General features: G+C 46.7%; 1 long non-coding RNA gene across 3 annotated transcripts in view; it reads right to left on the bottom strand.

Moving 5' to 3' along the window:
• Positions 1-759: 759 nt before the first annotated feature.
• LOC122203322 overlaps positions 760-26,477 on the bottom strand; it is a 30,628-nt gene continuing 4,910 nt past the window's right edge. The window contains exons 1-5 of one of the 3 annotated variants that reach the window (XR_006195126.1): positions 17,401-17,554; positions 13,943-14,163; positions 13,174-13,313; positions 11,807-11,926; positions 760-1,275 (exon numbers count right to left, since the gene is read on the bottom strand). This is a non-coding gene — a long non-coding RNA (uncharacterized LOC122203322). Of the gene's footprint in view, positions 1,276-11,806; positions 11,927-13,173; positions 13,314-13,942; positions 14,164-17,400; positions 17,555-26,477 lie in introns of those variants that run through there. The other 2 variants (XR_006195125.1, XR_006195127.1) reach the window with 2 other exon arrangements.

Here is a 26,477-nt window from a genome sequence, read left to right as displayed (position 1 = left end):
TCCTCATTGGCAAATGTAGATTGAAATGGTACCGGACATATAGGTCCGGTGAAGGATTAGGAAAGAGGAGGGCGGCGCCTGGGTGGTTCAGTCCGTTAAGCTTCTGACTCTTGACTCTTGATTTTGGCACAGCTCATGATCACTGTTTGTGGGATTGAGCCCCCTGTTGGGCTCTGTGCTGACAGCACGAGCCTGCTTGGGATTCTCTCTCTTGCTCTCTCTCTTTCTGCCCTTCCCTGGCTCACACTCACGTGTGTGCTCTCTCTTTCTCTCAAAATAAACAAACTTTAAAAAAAAAGAAAAGAGGAGGTCTCTGCTCCTTACAGTGCTTCTGTGCCAAGGGAACAGTTGTAGCCATTTTCTATGAAGCACCAACTAAGTGCCCGTGTATGGATGCCAGAGCCTGAGCTGTGCAGCCTCTGTCTATTGGGGATTCTACCTGGTACTGCGGTAGTTCAGAGTAGGGCTCTCACCATTGTAATTTGTATCCAAAATAGTTTTGAGTCAAAGAACATTCTGGGAGACCCAGAGTTCATCAGTCTTTGCCATGGGTTACTCTGTTTGGCCAGCCCTCCCCACACAGCAAGGGCTCAAGAAATATTTGTTGAATGAGTGACTCAATGATGGAAGAAATTAATGAAAGATGAAATGTTGGTGAGTGTCCCCTACTGAATGGAGGGAGATTTGAAAAAAAAAAAAAAAACCCTCAGGAATTCATGAACATAATATTGAATGAAATAAGCCAGATACAAGAGAATGTTCAGCGTGATGACATTTGTATGAATTTCTAGAATGGGCAAGATAAATCTGTGATGATAGGAGTCAGAATCGTGGTTACCTGAAGATGGAAGGAAGAGAGCTAGGAAATGGCAGAGCTGGGGTTTAAACCAGAGGCCACTGCCAGCTAAGCCCATGTTCTTAACCCCTTAGCCAAACTGCTGCTCAGAAGCCATACAGCCCAGTTTCCCATCAGATTTTGAGAGCTCCTTTACAGCCTCTGCCAAATGATTGGCCAGGTTCCACTTGCATATTTCCAGTGACAGAGAGCTCATTACCTATATGCTTGCAAAGGAGAACTTGGGAGGAAGAGTTCTAGTCCTTATAACAGCCTCTGCTTTCTCCTGCTTGACCTCAGTTATCTTGTGACTGCCACACCTAGGGACTTTTATCCAGAAGTGGCCTGTCTCCTTGTCCAGTCCCTCCGGCTCAATGGGAAGGGTAGGGGTCATGGTGATAACTTTATAGTGGATTCTCTCACACACGCCATTCTTGTTCCTTTGAAGAGAAAAGAAGGCAAAAGTGTCATGGAGGATGATTTGGGAACAATTCAACAAGTGTAAAATGTCCATATTCTATAACCCAACCATCTCTCTTCTTGCACATGCATCCAGAGATGGAGGGGCAAAGAAGCACAGAGCAGCAGGGTTTGTGAGAATAAAAACCTCGCAAACAATCTAAATGTCCATTGATGGAGGACTGGTTACAACACCAGAGTGTGTCCTTCCACTGAAGGATGCCAGAGCAGTTTAAAAGGTTGGGAATGAGGTATCCACCCAAGAGAAATGAGAACACATACCCACATAAAGACTTGCATGCAAACATTCATAGCAATATTATTCCTAATAGCCTCAAACTGGATACACTCCTAGAGTCCACCAACTGGCAAATGAACAAGCAAAATGTAGCATATCTGTACAATGGAATATTAGAAAAAAAAAAAAATTAAAGAAAAGAAAACATGAGGGGTGCCTGGGTGGGTCAGTTGGTTAAGTGCCAGACAATTAACAGCTTAGGTCATGATCTCATGGTTTGTGGGTTCGAGCCCCGCATCCGGCTCTGTGCTGACAGCTCAGTCTAGAACCTGCTTCAGATTCTGTGCCTTTCTCTCTCTCTGCCCCTCCCCGACTCATGCTCTGTCTCTATCTCTCAAAAATAAACATTGAAAAAAAACTTTTTAAATTTCTTTTAATGTTTATTTTTGAGAGAGAGACAGAGTGCGAGCAGGGGAGGGACAGAGAGAGAAGGAGACACAGAATCCGAAGTAGGCTCCAGCCTCCAAGCTGTTAGCACAGAGCCCATTGTGGGGCTCGAACCCACCAGCTGTGAGATCATGACCTGAGCCGAAGTCGGATGCTCAACTGACTGAGCCACCCAGGCGCCCCTCCTTGGATAATTTTTTAACTTAAAACAAGCAAGCAAGCAAGCAAGAAAGAAAAGAAGCAATGCAAAAGAGCCTAGAGGCTACAGTCCATCCTCCAGCCCATCTTTTACAATTACTGGGCCCGTGGATTTAGGAAATTGTCATTTGTAAGCAGTAAATTGGATGTGTCTAAACTTAGAAAGGACTTCAGGAATGATCTAGTCCAGTTCCTTTGCTCTATAGGTGGAGAAACTGAGGCCCAGGGAGGGACTGCAGCCTGGCCAATGCCAAAGCTTATTGGGCTTGGGCCAGGGCTGCAGTCCAAGCCCCGGATGAAGCTCCTAGCTCTGCCCCCGCACTATACTCTGCACAAATTGTTTCGTGTCTCCGGGAAGGGGGAGTTTATAAATTTGGCCACGTTTTGGAACAACAGAGCCATAAATGGACATGCCCGCAGGAGGCTGGGAGGTACCTGACCTTTGAGGCTGGGGGTGGGGAGGGGAAGGGAGAACAGGGCCAGCAGCCTCAGCCCTGGCCCAGATTCTTGCATCCAGGAGAAAAGAAAACTGGAGAAAGGAGCTAGTCCAGAGGGAGGCTGCAGATGAAGCAGGTAAACACGGAGGGCCACATGGACCTGGGTCAAAGGCCCCCCACCTACCACTGTTTGGCTGGGTAACCTTGGACACACGCCTTCACCTCTCTGAGCCTCAGTGGTCACCAAACCTGGTAAATGATGAGAACGTGTGGAAAGGTTATAAAAATGCAGATGACCAGGCCCCAACTCCAGCTTACAGAGAATCAGATTCTCCCAAGATGGGTCCCAGGCAACTGTATTTTCCAGAAGCATCTTGTGGTAGTCTGCATCACTAGAGAACTGGAATTCAGGAGTCACTGACATCAGCCTTAAAACAGGCTTCTCAAAATCATTATTTTTATTAGACTCTTGCCCATAGAGGAAAATCCGGGCTGCCTAGCATGCCATTCAAGGCCTCCACGGCAACAGAACAACTTCACCCCCTCCCCACTTCAGCCCTTTACATTCATCCCTCCGTTGTTTCAGCAAACAAGGTTGAGTGTCCCCTCTACAGCCCCACATAAAACCAGGTCTCTGCCTTCCCTGGCAGTCCAAAGTGGGAATAAATCAAATTCCACACTCCATGGTTCTCTTCCTTTTTTAAACACATTCACATTCACACTTTCCAAACGAGACAGTTCCTTCAAGTTGGACAGGCCACCATCCCATTTGGCTTCTCTTTTGATGGAAAATCCATATCCCCTCTTCCATGAAGTTTTCCAGCTGTTCTCTGCCCCCCCCACCCAACCCCAGATGGAATCACTACCTATACAGGGCTCTACCCTCTAAATGAATGAGTAAATAAATGAGTGGAATTCCTGATTGATTTGCCTCCCGGCCCTGGCGCAGTTTGTAGCCAATAAAAATGTTTGTTGCAATACAATGAACACTGGATTCTCTGAGCCAACTCTGATCTGAATGCAACTACCACTGAAAAACATTCAGTCAGTCAACATTTACTGAATATGTATTATGCACCGGGCATGTGTAAACAAACCAGATCACTCCAGATGGGGTTAAGAGCAAAAATGAGTGCTCTGAGAGAGAACAATTCAGAGGTGCTGTTTCAAAGAGGGTGGTGAGGAAGCCCCTTGGAGCTGAGGCAGAGCTGGCCTGCAGAGCCCTAGAAGGGGTGACTTGATTTGGGTTTGAGAAGGGCTCTTGGGCTTCTAGGTGGTGAGTGGAGGTGGGGTGGGGACAGTGCCAGAGCCGAGTGATGTGATTAACAATGGTGTGGAGAGGTGGGGCCCAGCCACACGAAGACAGATGTCACAGGGGGGCCTGCAGCTTGGGTGGGACAGCTGATCTTCCAAACTTTAGAGTCTTTGATGCTCTGAGCCTTATGTTTTAAACTCACACACACACACACACACACACACACACACACACACACACACACACTTAAAGAAAACAAAATCCCTCAGAGCCTCAGAAGTTGGCTAAAGCCCATAGGATTGTCTGTTTTTTTAAAAAAATATATTTTCCCACTGAATCTTCAGTTTTGTATTTCCAGCAGCTGGCATCCACCCAAGGGGACAAGTTAGCTGAGACAAACAGGCTTCCGTCCCTCTGTCATTGTCCTCTGGATCGCTCGTGGCTGCTAAAAGGGTCATTTCCTGAGGCCTCAGCAGGGCTAGGAGGGTGAGGTGTGGGGGCCAGGCCTTCCCACGGATGCAGCTGGGTCAGCTGCATTTCCCGAGAGGACATTGCTTTGGGGGAGGGGGTGGGGCAGGCAAAAAGCAGCCCCGGAGGTCAGGCAAGCAGCTCCAGCCCAACACTTCATTAGTAAGTCAGTCACTTGAGGTTTAACAAAACAATGTGGTGAGGTTCCCAGGCTAGCCCACAAGAAGAGCCTGTAGGTCTGATATTGGAGAGTCATTTGTGTAGGATGAGAGGAACTCAGCCCAAGAGAGGTTCTGGGCCACCTGATTTCAGGACTCACCAAATTCAGGCTAGGTGACCTGGGAATGATCCTTTAAGGTGAGGCTGGGCTGTGACTGGAACACAGAAAAGCCCTTCCCTCACTGGGAGGGGCAGGGGGCCCTGACTCTGGGACAGGGGACTCCAGGCATGGAGCCCACTCAACTCCATGACTATCTAAGCCACACACAAATTTTAAGTTACTAGGTTCAGCCCCTCCTAGTTATAATCTGGTTTCTTAAACTGATGCTCTGCCCCTGTGATGGGGAGGCTGCCAAGGCTGTGTCTGTCCCAAACCCATCAAATAACCTCCCACAAACCCATTAATCTTGTATCAGGATCATGCACCTTCCTCTCATGTCACTGTCCCTCATTGCTCTCCCAGTGTTCATTACACTGGCTTGCTTTGGGTTTCTCTTTCCTGCCCCGTGGCCTTTGCCCATGCTGTTCCCTCTGCCTGGATCAAGAGGCAAAGTGCTTCCTAGTTCCTTTTTCCTCCTAGAACTAACGCCAAATAGCAGTACTGATTTGTGCAGTAATTTGCATGATATCATCTTCCTCCAAAGCATCATTAAAGACGTTCTACCATTGGCCTCTAAATTGGCCACAGAAAGGGAAAGAAAGAAAAACGACAGTATGTGGAGGGGCTTTTTGGCCCGAGTCTGGAAGAGGTGCACATCCCTTCTGCTCACATTTCATTGTCTGAGAACATGGCCCCTCCTAACTACAAGAGAGACTGGGAAGTATGGTCTAGCTGGGCCTCAAAGAGGAAGAGATGGATATTCATGCATACTAGCTGACTATCACAGAAATGTGGCTCCCTGACACGAGAAGAAAGGGGTGATGGAGGCCTGGACAGGAAAAAGCCCCTGCTGTTGCAGTACACACCCTTCACATCCTTCCCCAGAGGGAGAGACATGTCTCCTGGGCCTGTGTCCACCTTTTCCTGTGAATGTAAAACTAATTAGTGGTCAACTCCTGGAGCAGACATAGCCCCTATCCCATGGACGATCACCTCTACCCACCAAAGGCTGCTCACTGAATGCCTGATGGTGTTGTTCTGGCCTCAGGAGCACACTGGAAGTGCCAAGAATTGGCACCCCCAGAAGTAGCCCTTGGCCATCGAAGGATAGAAAATTGGTGGATAGACAACCCAGCTCCCTAACCCTTTGGTTGGGATGGCTGAGGTATGGCCTACACGGTCTCTGGGAGGTCCCTAGTAGGGCTGAGCTCTGGTTGTTCACCACAGTAACTGCCTTGATAATGCTTCCCCTACTGGCTCACTTCCACTCCCTGTCTCGCTTCCCCACTCCCTGACAGGGATTCCCTGGGTTCACTTCCCAGATAGATTCCTGACACTTAAATATTTGTTTTAGGGTCTGCTTCTGGGAGGACCCAAACTAAGGCAGCTCCCTGTGCTCAGGAACAATGACCCATACTCTCCTCCCCTACCATGTCCAGCCTTGTGCTTCAGGGATGCACAGACATCCTTTTGAATTACTTTTAGAAACACACAAAAACACATGTCAATGGATTGGTCATCTTGGCCAGGGCCTTGAGGCCAGGGAGAGGGCCTCATGTACTTGAAAACAAGCCTCGGAGGATTTATCTGCCCATTCTGTTTCTTTCCCACACACAGGAAAATCCTGGGCAGGCAGAGCTTCCTGACTCGGGGTGGGGGGTGGTGGGGAGAAGCTGACAGCACAGGGTGAAGACTCTCCTCCTTACAAGAGAAAATGTCTGGGTGGTTTGAGGGAATGACTGTTACCTTCCTCACTGACTGGAGAAAGGGAAAGTTCAGAATTCTGAGTTCTAGTCCTCAGTCTGCCACTAGTTTACTGTGTCACTCCGGGCTGTTCCCTCCCCCTGGGCCTCAGATTCCCATCTATACAGGTAGAATAATTGTGCACCAGGATATCTTAGCATTGCTACATTCTGCATTTCTTCTGAACTCAGATCCAGGCCTGGCACACTATTTCACTTGTGAAAACTTTTAAGGGATTCAGGAAGTTAAAGCATACAAGTATGTGGAGTATTTTGGAAAACCAGTATTAGCAACAATTAAGAAGAGTTATAGTGATTTGTCCTGTTAATGGAATTTTCCATGGAAAAATACTTTTTAAACATATATTTTCTTAATAGATTGGCATTCACTAGCAACTTTTCTCTTTTCTTTTTTCCAGGCTCGCTCTGGTCTCTACTTTACAGGCCAAGTTACTTTGACCAACGAGATCATGTTGTTCACTCTCTTAAAACTCATTCATGGATACACAGTGTCAAGCAGGGCCTCCCACAGTGCTTTGCACAATAGCAAATGATTGATTATTGAATTGAATTTGATTTCCAAGCTACTGTGGCCCAAGAAGACACCTTAGAAATGCTTGTTAGAATTGTGTCTAAAGTAAAAGCTAAAAGGCTATGAGTAAACGTGAGGGAAAGCTTATCTGAGAGTAAGGTGCTTGGTATGGACATTGTGGTATTGGTTTTGGTACTCAGTTGGCCTTTTAGCTTCATTTCAGCTTGTAGATAGTTGAAGTCATTGCACAAGTTACTCCAGTTAAGTGAGTTGCTATTGTGCATGCGGACCATATTGGTTAGGGATGCATTAAGCTGCAAGTTGTAGGATACAGTAGCTTAAACCATAACCACATTGATTGCTTGCTTGTCTGCAAATCTGGATGCAGGTGGGCATAGAGTTAGTCCACCTGCTTAATGATGTTATAAAGACACAGGTCCTTTTTAAAAAAAAAAAAATTAATACTTATTTTTGAGAGAGAGAGAGAGAGAGAGATTGAGAGCTCATGCATGAGCAGGGGAGGGGCAGAGAGAGAGGGAGACACAGAATCCAAAGCAGGCATCAGGCTCCGAGCTCTGAGCTGTCAGCACAGAGCCTGATGTGGGACTCGAACTCACAAACCACAAGATCATGACCTGAGCCAAAGTTGGACGCTTAACCAACTGAGCCATCCAGGCGCCCCAACACAGGTCCTTTCTACTTTTTCACTCCTCTAACCTTATTTTCAGGGCCTCATGGTCCCAAGATGGCTGTCATTTCTATAAGTATCATCCTTGTTTAAGGAGGGTAATACCCCTGAGCTCTCCTCTCCCTTTTGATCCTTTTATGAGGAAAGCTTCCTAGAAGCACCCTAGCATACTTTCCCTATGTCTTACTAGTCAGAACTAGGTTACATGAACGTTCATATTAGTTACCCATTGCTGGGGAACAAATAACCCCAAACCTAGATTCTTAACACTGCCGTAAATATTTTCCTATCTCTCAGTTTCTGTGGGTCAGTTGGGGATGGTGTAGTTTGGTGGTTCTGAATCAGGATCTCTTAGGGGTGATTTGTGCCTGTGTCTTCATTTATAAAGATGACTACATGATGACATGGAGAATTCGATGCCACTGAAAGAAAAGTTTAACATTACTCACAGTTCTCCTAGAAACAAGAGGCACAGCATGTGTGTGGGGCCATAGGGGGAAGCACCAGTGTTGGTCAGGAGGCAGAAAGGAGCAAGAGAAAGCCAAGGCCATAACCTTCATTAGGGTTTCTGTGGGATAGGCAAGGAAAGGCAGGGTAATGTTTGGGTAGTTTGGGTAATTCCAGTGGGCTCCAGGGCACAGGGGCTGTCCCTAGTTGTCTAGTACCTGGCTTTGGGATGATCTAAGTCAAGGGAAATATTAGCTTGGTATATGAGTTAGATAAAGAAGTGTCAGGGGGGTATGGACTCAGGATTGGTTGGTTTGTACATAAAAGGTGGGCTCACCAACAGGTTGTTTACTGTCTCTAGGAATTAGCTAGCTCTGGGTGGGGCAGTCTTTTACCAGCCAGCAAGGCCCCCCAAAGATGTTTAAACATCATAAAATATAGAAAAGTTAAAATATGATTAATATAGGGGTGCCTGGCTGGCTCCATTGGTAGAGCATGTGACTCTTGATCTCAGGGTTGTAAGTTCAACCCCCAAACTGAGTGTAGATATTACTTAAAAAATCTTAGGGCACCTGGTGGCTCAGTCAGTTAAGCATCTGACTTCAGTTCAGGTCATGATTTTGTCGTTTGTGGGTTCAAGCCCCACATCAGGCTCTCTGCTGTCAGCACAGAGCCTGCTTTGGATTCTCTCTCTCCCTCTCTCTCTCTCTCTCTCCACCCTTCCCCTGCTTATGCGCATTCTCCCTCAAAAATAAATAAATGTTTAAAAAATAAATAAATAAAATCTTAAAAAATATATGATTAATACAAAGATATCTCTGGCTGATGCTGCAAGTCAAAATGTTGGCCCACATTCAAAGGTTTGACTGGGGCTGGAGCCACTTTCCAGGTCTCTCACTCACATGCCTGGCATGTTGGTGCTGGCTACTAGTGGCAGGACTTAGTTCCTCCCATGTGGGCCTCTCCACAGGGCTGTTGAGTGTCCTCACACTATGGTGGTTAATTTCCCCGAGAGCAAGTAATAATCTAAGAGAGCAAGGTAACAGCAACAATGGTTTCCATGACCTACCCTCAGAAGTCACTCTTTGAAATGAGTCACTAAGTCTAGCCTACATTCAAGGTTGTGGGGATGAATTTCCACCTTTTCAAAAGGAGGGTGTCAAAAAAATTTACAGACATATTTTAAGGCCACCAGACCATTCCTGACTGCAAGGGAGTCTGGAAAGGCAAAAGAGAACAGGATTGTTGTGACTAGCTTAGACTAATCATGATTGACTCATAGCCTGGGATACAATCCCACCCCAGACAAAAATCAGGGTTCAGTTAATGAGGAAAGAGAGGGAAGGCTGGTGGGGAAGCATTTTATCTGCCACAATGGTGATGATAAAGATGAAGGGGACTAAGGTTTCCAGGTATCCTGATATTGCATGAGACATATTCCTACTAAAACATTATTTGTTGCTTACATGAAAGTCAGTTTTGTTTTTTTTTAAAGAGAGAGAGAGAGAGAGAGTCTCAAGCATGCTCTGCACTCAGTGGCGTGGAACCAGATGCAGGGCTCAATCCCACAACCCTGGGATCGTGACCTGAGCCAAAATCAAGAATCAGACACTCAACCAACCAAACCACCCAGGTGCCCTTCTGAAAGTCAAATTTAACTGGTGTCTTCTATTTTCATTTGCTAAAAATCTAGCTCCCATGGTGGGAAATAAGTCTTCAATGGTCATGGAAGGAAGCCAGTGAGGAGGTGGCACTTCTTAGGAAGGAGGAGCTAAAGGAAGCCTGGGGGTTCCTGGAAGAGGAACAGATGTTTCAAAGCCTAGGGTAGGTTCCTTTTGGTGGGGGAGAGCAGGAGGGTGAGGTTGAGGCTTTCTGTGGTCCCAGTCTTTCTCTCCTCTGCTCCCAGGCCACCTCCGCATCCACCCAACACCAACACCAACACCCCCAACACCACCATTTCCTCCATTTTGATCTCAAAAGATATCCAGGAAGCTCTATCTAGAGGTATCTCTCTGCAACACCCTGAAAAACCAACTCATAAAGCCAAAGTAGGGGCTGCGGGCAGCGTGGCAAAGTGCATGAGCGGTGTGAGAACTTGGAGCCTGTGTGACCTCAAGCAAGGCCCTCCCCTCTCTGGGCTTCCCTTTCCTTGGCTGTATAATGATGGTTGGTCTAAATCGTCTCCAAGGGCCCTTTTACTTGGCCTACGTGTCTCCTTCCCAAAAAGGAACAAAAAGACATGGGTGGTTTCTCTCGTCCCGTCTCCAAGCCAAATTCAGACGAAAATGTCCAGGGTGACATAGATTTAATATAAACAGTGGTGCACTGATACTCACAAATACCCCAAAAGGAGTCCCAGATGAGCTATTTTTATCCTTAAAACACACACACACACATACACACACACACATACTCACTCCAACCCCCATCACCCCACCCATAAATTCTTCCAGTTGGTTTTTACAAGACAAGAGTTCCAGTTAAGAGTGCTAATTAAACAGCTTTGACTGTGGGCAGAAGGGAGGCTGGCGAAAATCTTCTCTCTGGGCATGATGTCATCATAATTGTGCATTTCTCATGACCCAAGAATGTGAGTGTGTTTGCACTGCACGTTGAAGCCAGTGATGCAAGTGTGGCCTGGTAAACAGGCCCCAGACAGGCAGGCCCTGCAAGGAGCCGCCGTGCAGAGGCCTGGCGGAGGCCCAGGTTGCTCTTAACTCCTTCCTGGCAGGACTGGCTGGTGGGCTGCTGAGGTTTGGCTAGGGAGCCTTCTCTACTCAGCCCTTGCTTCTCTCCCAGCCAGGGTCCCTGCTGGTGACAAGCTCTGAATGTGGAGTCACTGAGACCTGAATTCTACCCACCTGCACCATTTGCTTGCTCGAGGGCCTGGGGTATGTGACTCCTCTGCCCTGAGCCTCAGTTTTCTCATCTGAGAAAATGGGGAGATGAATCAGGGCTTCAGTCCCTTGTCTTCAACTCTACAGTCCACAAAGCCCAAATATCCAAGGGCTTTTCCATATATTTGAAGAAAACTCGTGTGGAGGCCAAACCTGGGGCCCCACTTAGACTCAATACTTAAACTTCTCACTACAGCAATATTCATATATTTGATTGGAGATGGGTGGGCCCAGTCCCCACCAGATTAAAAAAAATTTTTAATGTTTATTTATTTTCGAGAGAGAGAGAGAAACAGAGTGCGAGGAGGGGAGGGGCAGAGAGAGAGGGAGACACAGAATCCAAGGCAGGCTCCAGGCTCTAAGCTGTCAGCACAGAGCCCGATGCAGGGCTTGAACTCATGAACTGTGAGATCATGACCTGAGTCAAGTCAGACGCTTAACTGACTGAGCCACCCGCGCCCCCAGCTCACCTTTTAAAACCCCCAAAATTCTGAGTTCTGAAACCTGACCAGCCCCAAGAGTGTTGATCAGGGGTTGTAGGCCTGGGGCACCTGCCTTTTGTTCACTGGGAGACGTACTAAGACACTGCCTTCTGCTGAAAAGTCCTCCCTGAGCACAAGGCTTAGCTCTGTGTCAGCTGTGTCCCAAGCTGCCAGCTCAGTGCCTGGAACACAGCAGTCACCCAACCAACAGCTATTGAATCAATAGCTGAAGTTACTCATACCCCATAAATGCCGGGGTGTTGATCAAGGGGAAACTGAGGCCCGAGCCTCTGAGATAGCCTTCCCTGGATCCTTTCCCACAGAGGGAGTTCTGACTTTCCCCAAAAAAGGTAGCTGCTCACATTTCTGTGTTGGCCTGCTCACAAACAGCTTGGTGACCCCCCTCCGACATTCCAGAGCAGCCTCCTCCCCGGCTGGCTGGTTTGCGGGTATCAACGAGTTTTCTTTGGCAGAAGGTTCAACTGATTGGGAAAAAAAAAAAAAAGGCGGGGCGGGGGGGGGGGGGGACAAGTTGAAAGCTGGAGGTGGGGAAGGGGTGGTCACAGGGTAGAGTGGGGGCTTCTGGGGAAGCTGAGATCTGCCAGCTGGCCTGAGACTGTGGACCAGATTCTGGGACCCTTCTGAGGACTGTGACTGTGTCAGTAAGCTCCTGTCTTAATCCTAGAAGTGGAGAATTACCCAGACCTGTGCAGAGCTGCCAGGATGGAAAAGGCCTCCCCGGTGTGGTCTGACCTATTCCCAGCTGCTGTGGAGCCCCGAGTAACTCCCTTTTCCTCTCTGGGTCTTCGCATGATAAGGTTGGAGAATCCAGCAAAACAAAGCTGACATTATAGACACAGACTTGAGTCCAGGCCCAGGCTCTTCCTCTGATTGGACAGGGAGTTAGAGCCAGTCACTTTCCTTCTCTGAGCCTCAGTCACCTCATCTGTAAAATGGCACTGAGTTATAGGGATTGTGTCCTGATGAATGTGTTTGGCACATAGTAGTGATAAAGGAATGTTAGTAAATTACCCTTGGCCTGGATAGCCCTCCTGATCTGATGTTCTATGTTAGGCACTAAGCACAGTAATAACCTCATTGTCTGAGCACCCACTATGTTCCAGGCACTGTGCTAAGTGATTTACAAGCATTATTTTTTTCCATCTTCCCAATATCTCTCAAATGGGTACCAGCCTATCCCCATTTGTCAGAGGAGAAGATAAGGTTCTGAAAAGTGAAGTGACTCTCCCAAGGCTGCACAGTTAGTGAGAAGCAGAGCTGGATCTTCTGGACTCTAAACACTTCATACTAGGCTTCAAGAAAGATCTAGCAGCTAATTCTGTGCTCAGCTCCTTGAAGCAAGAGATTCCAAGCCCAGCTGGGCCACACCCTGATGTAACATATGACCAGTGCAGGGGCCTCAGTTCCCCTATTGGAACCATGGGGAAGATCCTCCTTACTCTGCAGCGCTGAGGTAAGGATGCTGGTGACCTTGAGAAGGATTTGCAAGCTATGAGATAGGACAGGCACTCTCAAAGGCTCAGAAATGGGGACCAAGGGAAAGAATTAATCCTTTCTAGTCTCCCTAGCAAGTATCAGATCAGCCATGGAGAGGCTGGAGTAGGGAAAGTGAGTGAGGGATAGTTGCATTGGAAAGGCTCTGGGTTAAGGGAACTACTCAGAAGCTAAGAAGTGAAGAAGTGGTCCCAGCCCTCCCCTAGGACCTGACCTTCACCACAGTCTGTCCATCCATTAAGAGTTGGGCAGAACTGCCTCTAGAGTCCAATGGATCAGAGTTCAAGTCTCAGTGCCACCCATCTCCACTGGGCATCCTTTGGACTTCCCCTCTCTTCATGTCAGTCTTCCCAACTGTGAAATGGAGGTGATAACAAGAGCCTCATCAGGACTGTAGTGAAGACAAGCCTTGCCCAAGGATATTGGTTGAATAATTATCTCCTGGCACCTGGTCTGCAAGGCTTCTAGTCTGGAAGGAGAGACTATATATAAAGTGTCTGGCACAGGTAGGTGCCCACTGGATGGATGGAAGGAAGGAAGGAAGGAAGGAGAAAAGGTAGGAAGGAGAGGGAAAAAGAGGGAAGGGGAGGGGAGGGAGGAAGGAAGGAAGGTATGGATGGATGTGATGAGCATCTTACTCTAAGTCACACAGTCTGGAAGTAACTATTCCTGACCTCACACTGGGCACCAACGAAAGCACAAGAGCTGGTTAGAGAGAGGCACTCCCTGAGCAAAGTTTTGGAGTTAGGAATTATTACAACATGGATAAGACACTGGTCTCACTTGCTCAACAAGATCCTATGAGGAAGGGGATCTGATTACAGGCTCTCCCAGAGTCCTTTGGGGCAAACCCACCAGTTTGTACGGGGAGTAAGGCCCCACGGCCCAGAGGAGCAGGCAGGAGCAAGCCCAGCCTGGGGGTCAGGCCTCAGAGGGCCTGGTATGGCCATATTTGGTTTTCAAGGAACTGGGAGGCTTCTTACCAGCTCTGCTGCCCACGCACGGGAGTAAGGCCACCCACAGTTGCTGAGTCAGGCAGACAGCTGGGGTCGGGAGCAGAGGCCCCACAAACAGGCGACTGTAGCACAGTTGTCCAGAGCCTGGCCTCTAGAGTCAAGAAGATGTGGATTCAAATCCTGCCTGACTCTGATAACTGTGTGACTAGGCCAGCCACATCACCTTTCAGAGATTCTGTTTCCTTTACCTGTAAAATAAAATGACAGCAGTAAGGACGAGCGCCATGACTGAGTTTACTATGTGCCAGTCTGTGCTGAGGGTTCTGCCTGCATTATCTTGCTTAATTCTCATCACGATAGAGAAGTATTTTTATTGTACCCATGAAACACAACACGTGAGACCAGTGTTTCTCATTTGTGCCTCAATAATTCCTGATCCCAAGCCTTTGCTACAGTCTCCTCCACCTGGAGTGCCTCTCTCTCCCTCACCAGCTCTATGTGTTCTTTGGTGTCCAGTACGGGATTCTGACTGTGGGACGTGGCTATCCCCAGACGAGGAAGCTGAGGCACACAGAAGCGAGGTCACATGCAAGTAAGAGACATAGCTAGGAATAGCTAGGAAGTATGGAGCAACTTCCCCACCTTCCCATTTCTATGATATCATCACTTCCCTACTCAAATACCTCCACCTGCCCCTATAAAACAATTCTCCCCTTTCCCAGTTTACAATTTGCTGCCAAAGCCTAAAAAAGCCTGCTCAGGCCCTCCTAACCGCCCCATGCAGAAGGTAGGCTAGACAGCACCGCCATTTTATGGATGGGAAAACCGAGGCTCAGAGAACTAAAGCAACTTGCCTGAGAATTAGCAACCAGCCAGAGGGGCAACCAGAATTAGGCTGCAATGCTGACTCCCATTCCAGTGCTCTCTCCATCACAGTAAGCTGACCCTCCACGTTTTGAGAAGAGAGTTTCACCTCTCCTCCCAGTCAAGCCACCTCTAGACAGATGTAAGGATAAAAGAGAAAATGGGGGTGCCTGAGTGGCTCAGATTCTTGATTCTGGCTCAGGTCATGAACCCAGGGTCATGGGATCTAGTCCATGTCAGGCTCCATGCTGAGCGTGGAGCCTGCTTAAGATTTTCTCTACCCCGCTCCCCGCCCCTCTCTCCCTCTGCCTCCTCCCCCATTCACACTCTCTCTCTAAAATAAATAAAATAAAATATACTTTAAAAATTAAAAAAAAAGAGAGAAAATGAATCTGAGGCCCACTTGAAAGGAAAGGTCAGGCAAGACTAGTAGGGCATTTTGCAGATAGATAAAGAAATCTGGCCTGATCTGAAAATCATAAAAGAATGAAGTGAATGAACAAGCTATAACAGTTCTGAACCAGATCATCCCCTCGTGACATGTAGGAGACCAGAACAGCTTTCTAAACTCATTAGCTCATCTCACTCGTTTCGGAGGTACCTCTTGCCCTACCATGTGTCGGTAGCCGTGCTGTGCTGAGAGCCAGGCGAGAACTCTGCCCCAGAGGAATCATTACCTGGGTGCTTCCCAGACTCGGGGATTTTACATCCCAGTAAAGTGTTCTCCCCAAATGCGGCCACATTTTGTTATTTGTCAAAGAACATTAAAGAAAAGGAAAAATAAAGCATTACTTTCTACTCCCACCAAAAAATTTAATAAGGACTAATCTCAGAATCTAGCAATTTAAAAAAATTACCTTTATAACTCACCACATTGTTCTAGTTTTCTCCCTAGCCGCAGGCTGATGCAAACTGTATCTAAGTGGGCATTTGGCAATTCCAAGATGAGTGGGAGAGAGAAAACATCCACAGAAATCATTCAGAGTAGCTATATTCTTTGGGAGTCTTTGGGTTGAGAGCTACATAAAACTATCCTGGCTACCTTAATACAGATTTTTGGGGAAGGGATTTTATTGGTAGATTGGATTCTAGGGATTATGTAGTAGACAGTAGGGTCAACCAACCAACCTACACCTGGCAAGGACAGAAAACTCCAAAAACAAATAGAATTAGGTCTCTCTCGGTTACACTCTCGCTCTCTGCTTCTCTCTGTTACCGGTCTTCCCTCTCTAGTGGCAGATAGGGTTCCCCCACGTAGCAGAGAAAGTGATGGTTAACAGCTCTCATGTTTCGTAACTCATGCCACCATAGACGGATCAATTAACTTCTCAGTTCCAGTAGGGGGGAGGGGAGGGGTCCCGGAAAGTGTCTGATTGGCCCAACTGAGTCAGGTGTCTACCCCTGGACCAATCAACTGTGGCTTGGGATTGGTCCGTAAAAACATGGCAGCTTCCATGAAAAGTCATGGTTGGAGTCAGAAGAGGGAAGAAGATCTAGGCCAGAGGGCTGGGCGGAAAATACCATAAATGTCCATTGTGGAGATGGTAAATGCCCTAATAAAGGTGCAGATAAAGTATCACAGGAGTTCAAGGGAAGACGACATGATTTCTAGCTGTGGAGATCAAGTAGACCTTCTTGGAAGAAGATCTGAGCTGAGAATATGTGGAATATACAGAGATTCTAAATGCCATTTCAAATTCAAAGAGAAAAATAATAAGTACTGGTAGAGGAGAAGGTGTCATCTGAAGAAGCTATATAGTAATGCTTTACTTTGTCAAGATTTTTATTATTTTTAAAAAATGAGATATAATTCATATATCAAATTTATAAAATATTTTATTATTAAATAATTTTAGACTTATAGAAAGTTGCAAAAGTAGTTCAGAGTTCTGCTAAAGTCTTCACCTTCTGTACCCCTCACCTAGTTCCCCCTAATATTAACATCTTATACGACCTTGATACAACAATCAGAACCAGGAAATTACCACTAATAGAATACTATCAACTAACCTACAGAGCTTGTTTGAATTTTGCCAGTTTTACTTTTGCTGTAATCCAGAATCCCACATTGCATTTAATTGTTATGTCTGCTTAGTCTCCTCTAATCTGTGACAGTTCCCCCAATCTCTCTTTTCTCTTGTAACCTTGACACTGAAGAGTGATGGTAAGTCATTTTACAAAACAGCCCTCAATTTGAATGTCTAATGTTTTCTCATAATTGGATCAAGATTATGCATTTTTGGCAAGAATGCCACAGAAGCAATGCTGTACCCTTCTTAGTGCATCATTCAGGGGCTACATTCTGTCAACGTGATTTATTACCAGTGATGTTAACATCGATCACTTGGTTAAGGAGCCATCTGGCAAGTTTCTCTGTTGAAAAGGGCCCGTTTGTAATTAGTAAGCATCTTGTGGGGGAGATAGTTAAGACTACACAAAAATATAAATTTCTCATCATTTAAAAAGTGCTATCAAATGTACACTTTCTACTTTTATTCCGCAAACATCAACTGTACACCCACTAAGCGCTGGTCCAAGATAATGGCTTGGTTATGTATGGCCCCATGACCTTGTTAGACTGTAGGATCCTTATCTGTAAAATGGGTATAATTCTGTCTTACCACCCAGGGCTGCCAAGGATAAAGGAGAACCATGCTTGTTGAAAGTGTTCTGTAATGCTAGCTGGGATTGTTCATTCTCCTTCTGGGGATCTCCACTTTGTTGTCACTTCCACCTATCATAGGTCTTCATTTCCATCCTGCCTGCATCCATGCCTGCAGGCTTCTGTCTGTTCTCACTGACCAGACTCCCTCAGCCTATTTGCCAAGCCTTATTTGTGATGTCATTTAATAAGTTTTGGAGACAAAAGGTGAGCCCTGTAGAGACTGACAATTTCCTCCAGAATCTCTGTCTATAATTTTGGGAGCTGCCTCAAGGTGTTGAGTGACACCTGGGACCCATGGGTGGCAGGTGGGAGGTCCTTTCTTCCATGATAGAAATAAGTGGAAGAAGTAGGAATTGCCTTCCTCCAATAATGTGTTGGCCCTGAAAAGGAAACTCTCACACCCCACAGAGTATTGAACAAGCTTGGATGGATACTTGTCTCTTACAGAGAGCTCTAACATGGGCATACTTTATTTATTTATGCATTTATGTATGTACGTATTTATTTATTTATTTATTTAGGAGAGAGAGCAGAAAGAGAAGGAGAGAGAGAATCTTAAGCAGGCTCCATGCCCAGTGCAGAGCCCGACATGGGGCTTGATCTCATGATGGTGAGATGACCTGTGCCAAAGTCAAGAGTCAGATGTTTAACAGACTGAACCACTCAGGCACCCCTAACATGGGCATACTTTAAATTAACAACTTCATAATGCCAAAGGATGAGCTCACCCCTGACTCAACCTCCTAACTGCTAATTTGAGAACAAGACTTTAGCAAACCAAGAAAGAGGCACAAGTTAAGTAGCAAGTCTCACTAACCTTAGCTGTCACAGTCACTCCTGGGGTTGAATTCAACCTTTTTAATTTTTTTTCCTAATGTGTATTTATCTTTGAGAGAGAGAAAGAGAGAGAGTGGGAGTAGGGGAGGGACAGAGAGAGAGGTAGACACAGAATGCGAAGCAGGCTCCTGGCTCTGAGCTGTCAGCACAAAGGCCAACGTGGGGCCTGAACTCACGAATGGCAAGATCATGACCTGTGCCAAAGTCAGATGCTTAACTGACTGAACCACCCAGGTGCCCCGAATTCAGAGACAGGAGCCATCCATGCTTGGCTGGTTCTTTGTACCACATCATTATGAAGATCAATATGATAGAGGATGAAAGTGCTTTGGAACTTCTATAGGACCAAGTCAATATTGCTTCTCCCATTCTGTCCCAAGGGCAGCTTTTAGGAACTGCTTGCCCAGAGTAAAGAAGGAAGGTTGAAGCCCCCCAGCTCTGACATCAGCACAAGCCACCCTCTGCCTTCCTTCAGCCAAGCAGATGAGCACCTCAAAATAGAGCCCTCTAAGTAGAGACCCAGCAGCATACAGGGCATTCCCTCCTGGGTCCTGAGCAGTTTCCTCCTGGACAAGTCACAGGCCTGGGTTTCTCCCACCCATCTAATATCTGGGACGCAAGCTGCTGTAGGTTGGACTCTTGCCCCACTAGCACCTGGGCAGGAATTTGTGGCAGCATCTCAAGACTATTTGCCAATTTTACTGACCTCTCCCCAGTGGGCCCTGGGAAACACCATCCCCTGTAGACCACTAAGGCAACAGCTCTTCTCAAAGGCCTAGGAACCTTCAGGTTTAAGAGACTTCCTCCCTCCTATCACCCAGTTGATTCTTGTAGCCACAAACCCAAACTACAGAGTGCACATGAATCCCCCTGAAAATCTTTTTGAAATACAGATTCTGGTTCAGTAGGTTTGGGGTGAGGCCTAAGACTGTTTCCACCAAGTGCCCAGAAGATGCCAAAGCTGCTGGTCCACAGACCACACTCTGAATGCAAGAAGTGTTTACTTCTAACCAACAGGCTGATCACAAGGAGGTCTGGAAAGCAGAAAACAATTTGAACTGAAACAACGACTTTGTTGTTTCTACCTTGAAATTTTTATAATCTTGATACCACTTCTGATGGCCTTCCAGCAGAGTCTCATTTTGCTCAATGTGATCCAGGGAGGTTTCTAGTTTTTGCAAACAAAGAACCTTTCCAAATACCACAAAGCAGTTTGCCCCCCAAGGTAAGAAAGGTTTACTCTCCCTCAGTCCACTCCTTATCTTCCAGCCCCAACCACCACAGCCTGGTTAGAGCCATCTGCTTCTCAAAAGAATCAAGTCCTTTGTAGGGGGACATTTAAATCTCCAACAACATAAAAGCGGTTTTCAAACATTACCCTGGGGATTCCTTATTGCCCTCTCTTAATATTTTTCCAGAAAGAGGGGCATCTGGGTGCCTCAGTCGGGTAAGTGTCTGACTTCAGCTCAGGTCATGATCTCACAGTTCTTGAGTTTGAGCACCACGTCAGGCTCTGTGCTGACAGCTCAGAGCCTGGAGCCTGCTTGAGATTCTGTGTCTCCCTCTTGCTCTCTGCCCCTCCCCCATTCCTACTCTGTCTCTCTCTCTCTCTCTCTCAAAAATAAAATAAAAACATTGAAAATATATTTTTTTCCAGAAAGAGACCTGAGGTTCCTTTCTGAGCTTCAGTCCCTCGTTCTCCTCCCAGCCCCTTAGCTGTCTTGTGCATTAATTAGCTGGTAACTAATTACTCCCTAATTGTCAACCAGCTGACCCATTACAGGTTCCCACCCACATCAATGACAGGACAGGGGGTCAGGGCGAACCCCCTCCCTGTTGGCAGAGACTTGGCTGGGTTTACTTCTCCTGACCCCGCCCCCAGAAGGGGGAGTTATCCACCTGATTGGTCAGATTTCAGAATCCTGACTGGTCTTTGGTGGAGTGTAAGGCATTCTTTTCAAGATCCCAATCTCCACAGGTCCACTGGGGACTTAGGGCAGAACCCCTTGGAGGATTCACTTCAGAAGGAAGCAGCTACCCTGGGGGAATGCAGACCCAGGCTGGAGACGAGGGAGAAATAAAAATGCAGATTATCCTGTGAAATTTCCCGATTTTCAAATGTCAACAACAAATTCAAAAAGTGTTTTTTTATTTTTTTCTAATGTTTATTTCTTTATTTTGAGAGAGAGAGAGAGAGAGAGAGAGAGTGTGTGTGTGTGTGTGTGTGTGTGTGTGTGTGTGTGTGTGTGTGCGCGTGCGCCAGCGGGGGAGGGGAAGAGAGATGGGGAGAGGGAGAGAGAATCCCAGACAGGCTCTGCACTCTTAGCTCAGAGGCTGATGCAGAGCTCCGTCTCACAAACCAAAGACCATGACCTGAGCCAAAATCAAGAGTTAGATGCTTAACGAACTAAGCCACCCAGGTGCCCTTAATTTTTTTTTTTTTTTTTTTTTTTTTTTTTTTTTTTTTTTTTTTTTTTGAGAGAGAGCACACACAAGCGGGGGACAGGGGCAGAGGGAGAGAGAGAGAGAGAGAGAGAGAGAGAGAGAGAGAGAGAGAGAGAATCTTGAGCAGGCTCCATGCTCAGTGAGGAGCCCAAGGTGGGGCTCGATCCCACAACCCTGGAATCATGACCTGAGCTGAAATCAAGAGTCAGACGCTCAAACGACTGAGCTACCTAGGTGCCCCCAAAAAGCTTTTTAAAAGCCCTGTAGGCCAGATACATGTCTATGGGCAGGACCTGACCCAATGGGCACCATGGGTACGGTGAGGTTTGGTGAATATCTAGAGGTGTAAGGGTGATGGAGAGGAGTGAGGAAGGATGCTACCTACATCCCGGATTCTGGAACACCCTTACTGGCAAAGATGTGCTCCAGGAGGAACTCACTGCCACAGGCATATTGAGCAGCTACCATGTGCAAGGTTCTGTGCGAGGTTGGGGGTTACAAAGCACACTGTGAGGTTTCACACTTCTCCAAGGCAGGATGGGCAAATGGCAGGAGACCTGGGTTCTAGTCCTGGCTTGCCCTCCTGTAATTACTTTGTGTCCTCAGGCTAGTTCATCATCTCTGGGATTCACACACAGCCTGTGTGTTAGCAACAGGTTAACTAAATCGTGTGAGGAAAGATTATGAAGGACCTTGAGTGTCTGTGTAGGGAGTTTGGGCTGGATCTGATTAGGGGGTAGAAGCCACTGCAGGTTCTTGAGCAGGGGAATGACATTCTGAGTAAAGTATTTCAGGAAAATCAATCAGGCCACCAGTGCAGAGAAGAGGGTCCCATATCATCCAGGTGTGGTGTCGTGAGACAGCAACTAAAGCTTATGCAAATCAGATCTTATCATCCCTAGCTCAAAAGCCTTCAGTGGCTCCCTACAGTCCTCACAGTGAAGTCCTTCTTACTGTGGTCCATAGGCAGGACCAACTTCACGGGTGTATGATCTGTGCAGTTCCCCAGGGTCCCGTGCTTGGGTTAATGCTCTACTGTTACCATCTTGAAATTCTTAATAGTTTGTTTGTTTGTTTGTTTTTTAACAAGGGGCTTCATGTTTTCATTTTGGACCAGACCCCACAAATTATATGGCTAGTACCACCCATAGGGACCCTTTGGTCTGGTTCCTGCTCCCCTCTCCCTTCTCATTCCCACCCCCCTCCCCCCACTCTCTTACCCTTCAAACTCCAGTCACAGACTGTCAGCTCCAAAATACCTGTCAAGTCTCAGCATATGCTCACGAACCTCTGACTGGCTGGCTGCAAAGGGAGGCTCAGAGATGGGTCAAATGGGGAAGGAGGGGAGGCCACCTCTTTCCCATCTTGGACCTTTCCTTCTGTGTGAGCAGACATTTTCAGAATGCCCAGACCACACACCCATCAGGGTCTGCTCTGGCTCTGGCCTTTCCCCAGCTGGAGCCCATTAGCTCCAGACCCTCTTGCCCTGCCCCTTTCTCAGTGATGGGACAATCCTAGAAGTGGATTGGGAAGGGAATGAATTTTACAGGGCCAAACTGTAGTCTAAAGGAAGCAATAATGAGGGCATTTTAGACTTCTGTCAGCAGAATAGACATGGGTGCTTGGGGGCTTTGTGCTTATAAAGGTTTGTTGAGTGACTAATATACAACCGAGGGAATTTTTTCTTCTCTTAACCAAGTAAATAAAACCATTCACACACACCACAAGAGGTAGGAGGAAGGGACAGAATTTGCACAAAACATAATAAATGTGCTGACCCTGGCAAGGTAAGATCAGAAATAACATCACATCTGTCCAGGTGGCTCACATTTATTAGGCAGTGCTCACATACCAGGATCTAAGCTAAGCTCTTGACGCACATAAGCTCCTGAATGTTCACCCCACCCTATGAAGTTGGAACTATTCCTCTCCTCATTTTGTGGATGAGAAAGCTGAAGCCCAGAGAAACTAAGTAACTTGCCTAATGTCACACAGTGAAGAAGTGAGAGTTGAGACTTATACCCAGACCTGTCCAACTCTAGATCTGTCCTGAATGCTTCACTACCACAAAATAGCTACTAACTGGCTCGCTGTATGATTTCAGGCAAATTCCTCAACCTCTCTGAGCCTCAGATTCTTCACCTATAAGTTGTCCCTTATTTAAACCACCCTGTGCTAGTGCTGGTAATAATTTTTTTTTAATTTTTTTTTGATGTTTATTTATTTTTGAGAGAGACAGAGACAGAATGTGAGTGGGTTGGGGTAGAGAGAGAGGGAGACACAGAATCCGAAGCAGGCTCCAGTCTCTGAGCTGTCAGCACAGAGCCTGACACAGGGCTCAAACTCATGAACTGTGAGATCATGACCTGAGCTGAAGTGGGACACTCAACCGACTGAGCCATCCAGGCACCCCTGGAATTAATTCTTTTTAGATATTAGGTCTCTGCTTGACCCTTCATGACAGCCTGGTGAGAGAGAGAATGTGGCAGAAACAATGCTTTATGTTCTCCACCATGTTCCCTCTTCCTGGGCACAAAGGAAGGGCGCATCCTCATCTTCCCTTGCAGTTAGTAGAGTCATGTGGCTACATTCTGGCCAATGAAATGACATGTCACCCCTGGGCAAAGCAATTAAGAGTAGGTGAGCCTCATTTGATTTTTAGGCTCCCTTTCCACATACAGAAGATTCAAAAATGGATTCCAGGGAGGGCCTGAAGGAGTCATTGCTTGGAAGAGAGGTGCCTACCAAGAGAAATGGGTTAGGAGAGGGCTGCTCTTTATCAGACTTTATTTGAGTAAAAAATAAACTCTGCTTGGGTTAAGCCACTGAGATTTTCAGTTTGTTACATTAATTACACTGAATGAAACTGTATACCAGGGGGGGCCTGGCTGGCTCAGTTGGAAGAGCATGTGACTCTTGATCTCAGGGCCATGAGTTCAAGCCCCACGTTGGGTGTAAACATTACTTAAATAAATAAATAAACTGGGGCGCCTGGGTGGCTCAGTCGGTTAAGCGTCCGACTTCAGCTCAGGTCATGATCTCACGGTCTGTGAGTTCGAGCTCCGCGTCGGGCTCTGGGCTGATGGCTCAGAGCCTGGAGCCTGCTTCCAATTCTGTGTCTCCCTCTCTCTCTGCCCCTCCCCCGTTCATGCTCTGTCTCTCTCTGTCTCAAAAATAAATAAAACGTTTAAAAAAATTTTAAAAATAAATAAATAAATAAATAAACTAAAATAAAGGAGGGGGACATCTGGGTGGCTCAGTCAGTTGAACATCTGACTTCATTTCAGGTCATGATCTCACGGTTAGTGAGTTCGAGCCTTATATCCGGCTCTGCTCTCAGCACAGAGCCCACTTCAGATCCTCTGTCTTCCTCTCTCTCTACTCCTCCCCCACCTCTCAAAGACAAATAAACATTAAAAAAAAAAAAAAAAAAAAAAAACTGGGGGCCCCTGGGTGGCTCAGTTGGTTGAGCATCCAACTTCAGCTCAGGTCATGATCTCACAGTTCATGGGTTCAAGCCCTGTGTCAGGCTCTGCTCTGGCAGTGTGGAGTCTGCTTAGGATTCCCTCTCTCTGCCCCTCCCCCATTTGTACTCTCTTTCTCAAAATAAGTAAATAAACTTAATAAAAACTGTATGCCAGTTATTAATTGCCACAGCAATGCTGCATAACAAATCACCCCAAACTGAGTGCAATAAAACAGTAACCATTTATTTAACTCATGATTTCATGGATTGACAATTTGGGCTGGGCTCAGCCAAAGGTTCTTCTGGTCTCAGCTGGGCTTACTCATTCATCTGTGGTCAGCTGTTGGATCAGCTGGTGACTGACTAGCACAGCCTCAGCTAGGACAACTCATTCCTGTTCCAGTGGTCTCTCATCCTCATGCAGCACAGCCCAGATTTGTTCATGTGACAGCTGAGAAGGTTCCAACAGAACAAGCAGAAGCTACAGGATCCCTTAAGGTCCAGGCTCAGAACTGGCAGTGTCAACTTCCCTGAATTCTATGGGCCAAAATTAGTCATATGGCTGAGCCCTGATGCAGGGGGTAAGGAAATAGATTCTCCTGATGGGATGGGTTTCAAGGTCACATTGCAAATGGGCTTGCTTACAGGGAGGCAAAGCATTGAAGTTATTTTTTTTTTTAATGTTTATTTTTGAGAGGGGGGAGGGGCAGAGAGAGAGGGAGACAGAGGATCTGAAGCAGGCTCTGCACTGACAGCACAGAACCCAATGCAGGACTCAAACTCAAGAACTATGAGATCATGACCTGAGCAGAAGTCAGACACTTAACGGACTGAGCCACCCAGGCACTCCGCATTGAAGTAATTTTTGCAAACAATCTACTACAGGAAGTATTAGTGCCCCCATTTGAAAGACAAGGAAACTGAGGCCCAGGAAGATGAAGTAGATAGTGAATGGAAGAATTGGGATTTAAGCAAAGCCTGAAGCACTCTTCAAGCCCCAAGTTTCGCTAGTGACTCTGAGAAATGGACCTCTTCATCCAGAAGGAACCTTTCCACCTCTGCAAGCTGAACCTAGAATCTAGCACCCTAGCCTCCTGGGGGAAGAGGTCCCAAAATCTGGAACTTGCTCTAGCCTTTGGAAGAACAGGGCATCCTTACAGAAATTTGAGACTACAGAACATCTTGAGCTCCAAGCCTGAAGCGTCTGTGACTGCAGTAAACTGGGGCTAGCAGATGATTCTTCCCCTCCTGGCCTTCATACATCAGATGTCCCTAAAGACCTACTTTGCTGTGTGACCCAGGCATAGCCCACACCCCACTCTGTGCCTCAGTATCAGGAAGCAAGTGTAAAGAGAGAAGAGTTCAGCCTCTGGAATCACAGCACTGGCCTCCAATCCTGACTCTTGCTGTTTGTCCTGGGCAAGTCCCTTCTCCTCTCTGAGCCTCACATTTCTCTCTCTTCTATAAAACAGGTACAAGAAGAGTCCCTACCATGGAGGCTGCTGTAAGAATTGAATGAGTGTGGGGCACCTGGATGGCTCAGTCAGTTAAGTGTCCGACTTTAACTCAGGTCATGACCTCACAGTTCGTGAGTTCAAGCCCCGCGTTGGGCTCTGTGCTGACAGCTCAGAGCCTGGAACCTGCTTCCGATTCTGTGTCTCCCTCTCTCTCTGCCCCCTGCCCTGCTCACACTCTGTCTCTCAAAAAGTGAATAAACATTAAAATAAAATTAAAAAGAAAAAAGAATTGAATGAGTGAATACATAATGTAAATGCACGATGTAAACAACCCACTATCCTCAAGATGGGCGCCTACTATCTGGCAGGTGGTATTAGTATCATCTCAACCAAACCCCCATTTTACAGAGAAGAAAACAGAAGTTAAGGCAGGTGATGCAATTTTCCAAAGCCACACAGCTAAGGAGCAGTGATGTCCCAGCATACTCAGGTTTATCTGATTCCAGAAGCCAAGGTCCTAACTTCCCTAGAGTTTGAGAGTCCTGGGTTAGAGTTTGAGAGTCCTGGGTTTGAGTCTCAACTCTGCCCCTTCAGCCACATGACTTTGGGCAAGTCCCTTTTCTCTTTGGGTCTTTTTTCCTCATAAAAATAAATGTTTTTCCCATAATACCTCAAATGGGAAAATACACAGAAAATGCTTAGTGCAGCATCCAGGACAGACATGTATATGCTCAGCAATTAGAGGCTGCCATAATCATTAGAGGAGAGTTGCTTAAGTCTCTGTGCCTCAGTTTCTCTATCCATCAAATAGCGTTAATAATAGTCTTA

Source organism: Panthera leo, chromosome D3, assembly GCF_018350215.1.
Source record: "Panthera leo isolate Ple1 chromosome D3, P.leo_Ple1_pat1.1, whole genome shotgun sequence".
NCBI classification, from domain to species: Eukaryota; Metazoa; Chordata; class Mammalia; order Carnivora; family Felidae; genus Panthera; species Panthera leo.
Note: the sequence above shows the minus strand (reverse complement) of the source record. Positions and strands in the feature narration are given on the sequence as shown.